Genomic DNA, 7,097 nt, shown 5'->3' on the forward strand with positions numbered 1-7,097 from the left:
GGAACTTCCAGAGGCTCTAGATCAAACCCACAGCGCCTGGCAAAGGACCAATCCATAAGAGTCAAAGCGGCGCCAGAATCCACATACGCATCCGCAACAATAGAAGATAACGAACAAATTAGAGTTACAGACAAAATAAACTTGGACTGCAAAGTGCCAATAGCAGAGGATTTATCAACTTTCTTTGTTCGTTTAGAGCATGCTGATATAACATGAGTAGAATTTCCACAATAGAAGCACAAATGATTTTTGCGCCTATAAATCTGTCGTTCGCTTCTGGACAGAAAGCTATCACATTGCATACTCTGTGGTGCCTCTTCAGAAGACACCGCCAACTGGTGCACAGGTTTGCGTTCCCGTAAACGCCGATCAATCTGAATTGCCATTGTCATGGACTCATTCAGACCAGTAGGCGCAGGAAACCCCACCATGACGTCTTTTACAGCATCAGAGAGACCTACTCTGAAAATTGCCGCCAGAGCGCACTCATTCCACTGAGTAAGCACAGACCATTTTCGAAATTTTTGGCAATATATTTCGGCTTCATCTTGCCCCTGAGAGAGGGCTATTAGGGCTTTCTCAGCCTGAATCTCCAAATTTGGTTCCTCATAAAGCAACCCCAAAGCCAGAAAAAACGCATCCACATTGAGCAACGCAGGATCCCCTGGTGCCAATGAAAATGCCCAATTTTGGGGGTCACCCCGCAGTAAAGAAATAACAATTTTTACTTGCTGGGCAGGATCTCCAGCAGAATGAGATCTCAGCGAAAGAAACAATTTACAATTGTATTTAAAATTTAGAAAACAAGATTGATCTCCAGAAAAAAACTCCGGTATAGGAATTTTAGATTCAGACCGAGGAGCATGTAACAAAAAATCTTGTATATTCTGAACTTTAGAGGCAAGATTATTCAAATTGGTAGCCAGACTCTGGGGATCCATATTTCAACAGTTAAAGTCTGAGCCATTCAGGGGTTAAGAGGAGAGGAAAACAGGAGACTGCAATTAGAGCTGGAGTGCAACTTCAGAGGAAGGAAAAGAAAAAAAAAAAAAAAAAAAAAGGTTTCACACAGTTCCTTTTCTCTCCTGCTTCAGCCTATAGATTAAACATTTGGGCTGGCCATACTGTTATGGTTTCCAATGGCAAGAAAACATCAGAAGCATAGAATAAACGGACAAGCTCTCGGGTGATGGAAACTAGAGCTGACCGCGATGCTAAACCTACACACCACACTAGAAGTAGCCAGGGGGCATTCCTGCGTTGTCTCTAGATGCCGCGCGCCAGCCGGAGAACTAACTACCCCTGGTAGAAGAAAACACAGTCCTGGCTTGCCTCCAGAGAATGTCCCCACAGGAGATAGCAGCCCCCCACATATAATAACGGTGAGAGCAGATGAAAAGACACACGTAGTATGAAAGCAGATTTAGCACAGAGAGGCCCGCTAACTAAATAGCAGAAAGATACAACAGAGGACTTCGCGGTCAGCTGCAAAACCCTTCAAAACACCATCCTGAAATTACCTTAACTCATGTGACAACTCATGCCACTGGAGTGGTAATTTCAGCCCAACAAGAGCTTCCAGCTGCAGAGATTCACATAAGTGCAAACTGGACAAAACCTACAAAAATAGACTTAAGGACTAAAGTGTCCAACTTAGCTGAGCAGAAAACTGGGAGCAGGAACATGCAACAGAATCACTCTGGATACATTGATGGCCAGCATTAGAATGACTGAGGAGCAAGGTTAAATAGGATACTCCCACATCCTGATAGGAACAGGTGAACTGAGAAGGCAAAGCTTGCAGGACACCAGTACCACAAGAGACCACCGGGGGAGCCCACGAACCGAATCACAACACAGCACCATGCAATCAATGGTGCTATATAAATAAATAATAATAATAATATTAATAATAATAATAAATGCAAAACATATCAATCTAAATTTACAATTACCATAAAGTACAATGTGTCAAGAAAAAAAAAAACAATCTGAAAATCAATGGACTGTGTTGAAGTGTTCCAGAGGTATTACAACATAAATTGGCACTGGTTAGCTTTAAAAAATGTGGCTCTTTCACTGAGGGGTTAAACCACTTACCGTCATTCACCATGCATGTACAGCGCAAGACAATAGCGGATGTATTGGGCGGGCTTAGTGTGTGAGCTTGTCTCATACTTTACAGGTGACGGCTGTGTCTTATATAATGAATGGCCCTTTACCCGCAATTGGTATCATTTTAAATGCCGCCGTCAAACTCTGACCGCAGCATTAACAGCGCTCATGGGGGCGCCTCATTCTATGTGCCAATCCGCACACTTATGATGTGACTGCAAGACACAGAAAAGTAGGTTTGACAGCTGGGGGTCTGCTGAAGACCACCATGCTTGTCTTTACTTGGCTTGTTTCCTGACTCCATTCCAACAAGACAAGGCAGTTGCTAATCACGTGAAGTCTGCATGCAATGAGGATGGGGTCTAAGAACATAATTGCTTACCTGTCTGTTGTTCACGGTTCTCTTCTCAATCTGTGAATGAACTGGGAGTTGCCAGCACTTAAATAAGATTTATACCTTTTGCTGACTTGCTGAATCTGTGAAACTTGAGAAGGGCAGGTCCATAAACATTATGTGTAACCACATGGTTATGATAATAATCTCTTTGATTTACTTTGGACTTTTTATAGTGTTTGCAGTCATTGATCTTTCCCAGTTGTTGCATCACTTTCTGCTTCTGTCTCTTTCACCTTTATCATTATTTGAAGCCAATGTTGTCATCATTATGAGAAAATACTTTCTCTGAATATTTTGAAAATGGAATGTAAACACTACCTCTATGTCTCTCTTTTTTCTGCACCCACCTCCTTTTCTTACTAGTGTTGTAGACTTTACATGAACTTTGTACAATGATACTAAACATTCCTAGGGATTTAAACTCATATACAGTGCCTTGCAAAAGTATTCGTCTCCCTGGAACTTTTCAACCTTTTCCCACATATCATGCTTCAAACATAAAGATACCAAATGTAAATTTTTGGTGAAGAATCAACAACAAGTGGAACACAATTGTGAAGTTGAATGAAATTTATTGGTTATTTTACATTTTTGTGTAAAATCAAAAGCTGAAAAGTGAGGTGTGCAATATTATTCGGCCCCTTTACTTTCAGTGCAGCAAACTCACTCCAGAAGTTCATTGTGGATCTCTGAATGATCCAATGTTGTCCTAAATGCCTAATAATGATAAATATAATCCACCTGTATGTAATCAAGACTCCGTATAAATGCACCTGCTCTGTGATAGTCTCAGGGTTCTGTTTGAAGCACTGAGAGCATCATGAAGACCAAGGAACACAACAGGCAGGTCCGTGATACTGTTGGGGAGAAGTTTAAAGGCAGATTTGGATACAAAATGATTTTCAAAACTGTAAACATCTCAAGAAGCACTGTGCAAGCGATCATATTGAAATGGAAGGAGTATCATACCACTGCAAATCTACCAAGACCTGGCTGTCCCTCTAAACATTAATCTCAAACAAGGAGAAGACTGATCAGAGATGCAGCCAAGAGGCCCACGATCACTCTCGATGAACTGCAGAGATCTACAGCTGAAGTGGGACAGTCTGTCCATAGGACAACAATCAGTTGTACACTGCACAAATCTGGCCTTTATGGAAGAGTGGCAAGAAGAAAGCCATTTCTCAAAGATATTCATAAAAAGCTTTGTATTATGTTTGCAACAAGCTTTTCAGTTTTTGATTTTCCACAAAAATTTTAAATAACCAATAAATGTCATTCAACTTCACAATTGTGTTCCACTTGTTGTTGATTCTTCACCAAAAATTTACATTTGGTATCTTTATGTTTGAAGAATTACATGTGGGAAAAGGTTGAAAAGTTCCAGGGAGCCGAATACTTTCGCAAGGCACTGTGAATCTCCTACTGTTTGAAGTTAGGGTCGCAATCATAAGAATGGTCCTTGACAGTCTGCAGATATAATGCAATTTTTTACCACTGTTTCTAAAGAAAAAATGATGGCTTCATGATTTACTACATTCTGAAGCAGGAGTAGTATGTTTTTCCGCATGATTTACTCACTAGGATGCGTTATAAAATTGTCATCGTGAGAAAATCATGCGGAAAAACACTTCAATAATATTGTTCCATGTGTAAACTCTGGGGTGAAAGGTTATCCCATTACGGTCCCTTTTTTATTTTTTATATATTGAATGCATGGGTTTTTCAGTGAGTTTAAACATCTAACAATATTATTGTATGGCCTATATATATTGTAGCGTGGCTAAAGGGTGTCTAATCGACGGGAGATATGTGTCGCATAGATGGCTTGCCGCTGTGATGTAACCATAGCTACCTATATGTCTGTCAGGACCTGTGGTGATGTCAGACCACATGGCTAATCATGTGATGGGTTACTGGGAGTGGTTAGCTCTATATAAGACAGGCTAATGTTTAACACAGGGGATAAGTGTGGAGGTGCTAGCCTCCAGTGTGTTAAGGCTCCAGCACTGAGACTGAAGGAATGGACACTTGTTTTTCCCTTTTGCCTGAGTTAAAGGCGATTTGTTTTCCTGTTTATGCTAAGCTGGTTTATGAAGCAATAAACCTTTGATGTTGTGAATTTGGTTTTTGGGCTCCCCCGGTGGTCACTGGTAGTACTGGACTTGTGTGCTTCTCTTTCTCTGTTCACCTGTTTCCATCAGGATATGGGAGTATCCTATTTATCCTTGCTGCTCAGTCATTCTAGTGCCGGCCATCAATGTAACCAGAGCCTTTCTGTTGCATGTTCCTGCTCCTAGACTACTGATTAGCTAAGTTGGACTCTTAGTCCTAAGTTTGTTTTGCATTTTTGTTCCAGTTCACAGTTATGTTATTTTTCTGTAGCTGGAAGCTCTTGTGGGCTGAAATTACCACTCCGGTGTCATGAGTTGACACATGAGTCTTAAAGTAATTTCAGGATGGTATTTTAAAAGGGTTTTCAGCTGACCGTGAAGTTCCCTTTTGTATCTTCCTACTATCTAGTAAACGGACCTCGCTTTGCTGAACCTACCTTCATACTGCATATGTCTTTTCCTCTGAACTCACCGTCAATATATGTGGGGGGCTTCTGTCTCCTTTTTGGGGGAATTTCCCTAGAGGTAAGCCAGGTCTGTTTTTTCCTCTATTAGGGTTAGTTAGTCCTCCGGCTGGCGCGAGGCGTCTAGGGATAAAACGTAGGTACGCCCCCCGGCCACTATTAGTTGTGTGGTAGGTTTAGCTCACGGTCAGCTCGAGATTCCATCACCCAAGAGCTAGTCTGTTATTTATGTTCTCTGACATTCCCTTGCCATTGGGAACCATGACACTTTGAACTTTTGTTGGAACCTGCCTCCTAAGTGTCAGCCATCGCACCTGAGTGAGTGAAATCCCTACAATTGGTGGAGAATGTGGGCAGCGTTCCCAGCGGAGACGAAGAGTCTGTTATTGGATGTCCTGGGTCAAGTCTGTTTTAAGCCAGCAAGCTTTGCCGGGAAAAATGGAGGATCTGCTGAAACACGTGCTCCAGTCGCAGCAAGAGACCAACAGGCTGTTGATGCAGCAGATACAACAGAGCCAGCAGCAGATTCAACAGAGCCAGCAGGAGCAACGGCAGCAGATTCAACAGAACCAGCAGGAGCAATGGCAGCAGATGCAGCTTCTGGTGACCGCCATCCAGGGCAAGACGAGTGCCCCAACCCCAGGTCTGGCTGATGACACCCACGTCCGGAACACGGTAAGACGCGCATTGCAAAAAATGACTCCCAGGGATGATGTTGAGGCCTTCCTGACGGTGTTTGAGAGGGTCGCTGAGAGGGAAAAACTTCCGCCAGAGCAGTGGGCAGAGGTACTGGCACCATACCTGATGGGAGAACCCCAGAAGGCGTACTATGATTTGACCTTGCAGGATGCCAAAGAGTATCACAAGTTGAAAGTCGAGATTCTCGCACGTTTGGGGGTGACACTGACTGTCAGGGCACAACGAGTTCACAGCTGGGCCTATCACTGGGACAAACCACCTCGCACTCAAATGTTTGATCTGCTGCACCTGGTCCAGAAATGGCTGCAGCCAGAGTCATGTACACCTGCACAGATGGTGGAACGAGTAATGATGGATCAGTTTGTGCATTCCCTCCCGAGGTCCATACAGACTTGGGTTGCCCAGGGTGATCCCCAGAATGCCGATGAACTGATCGGACTGGTCGAGAGATACCAAGGGATGGAATGCTCCTTTGGGAGGCAGCCCATGTCATACTGGGGGTCCCAGAAAGCTGCTGAGTCACAAAAAGGGGTGGCGCGTCCAAGGTCACAAAGGGCGGGGGAGGTGGTGCCCAAGGTCCCTACGGGTGATATTATTTGCTGGAAGTGCCACGGGCCAGGACATATAGCTGCCCATTGTTCCCAGACCACTGAGCAGATGGACTGCAGCATGGGACGCCGTTGCTCATACTATGCGTATCCAGCCTGCAGTGTGAACTCGCCGCCCAACGAGGGACCTCAAGAGTGTCCCGTAAGGGTGAACGGTCGAGCAGCAACGGCGCTGTTAGACTCAGGGAGCTTAGTGACCCTGGTGAGGGCAACTTTCCCTCTCCACCTGCTCCCGGGAAAGAAGGTCGGCGTGCGGTGCATACATGGTGATGCCAAGGACTACCCTTTGGCCAGGGTGGACATTGAAATGGCATGTGGCACTGAGTCCCACATAGTCAGCATCGTGCAGGACTTGTTGCACCCTATAATTACAGGCCGGGATTTCTGTCTGTTTTGGGATTTTTGGGGAAAAGGTTCTGAGCTCCCTAGCAAGAGTAGGGAACCAGTGAACCCTGGAAGGGTGTCACCACACCCAGAGACAGACAGGTTTCCTTTTTGTGTGCTGGTTGGGGATGAGGAGGAAGTGTCCCCTGCATCTGACACTATGGAGTTAGAGGTAACCGGTGAAAATTTTGGGACTGTCCAACATAGGGACCCCACTCTGAGGGAAGCCTTTAATAATGTCACAGTTATTGACGGGGTGGTACAGGAGCCGGGTGCAGACACAAGGTTTCCCCATTTTCTGATGAGTGGGGAGTTG

The 7,097-nt window shown here is 44.5% G+C and overlaps 1 protein-coding gene across 1 annotated transcript in view; it reads right to left on the reverse strand.

Annotated features, from left to right (window-relative positions):
- LOC143808694 (cytochrome P450 2C23-like) overlaps positions 1 to 2,561 on the reverse strand; it is a 45,915-nt gene extending 43,354 nt beyond the window's left edge. The window contains exon 1 of the mRNA XM_077291615.1: positions 2,498 to 2,561. The gene's annotated coding sequence lies outside the window, so the exon portion shown is untranslated. The remainder of the gene's footprint in view (positions 1 to 2,497) is intronic.
- Between the last annotated feature and the right edge of the window lie 4,536 nt (positions 2,562 to 7,097).

Source organism: Ranitomeya variabilis, chromosome 2 (assembly GCF_051348905.1).
Source record: "Ranitomeya variabilis isolate aRanVar5 chromosome 2, aRanVar5.hap1, whole genome shotgun sequence".
NCBI classification, from domain to species: Eukaryota; Metazoa; Chordata; class Amphibia; order Anura; family Dendrobatidae; genus Ranitomeya; species Ranitomeya variabilis.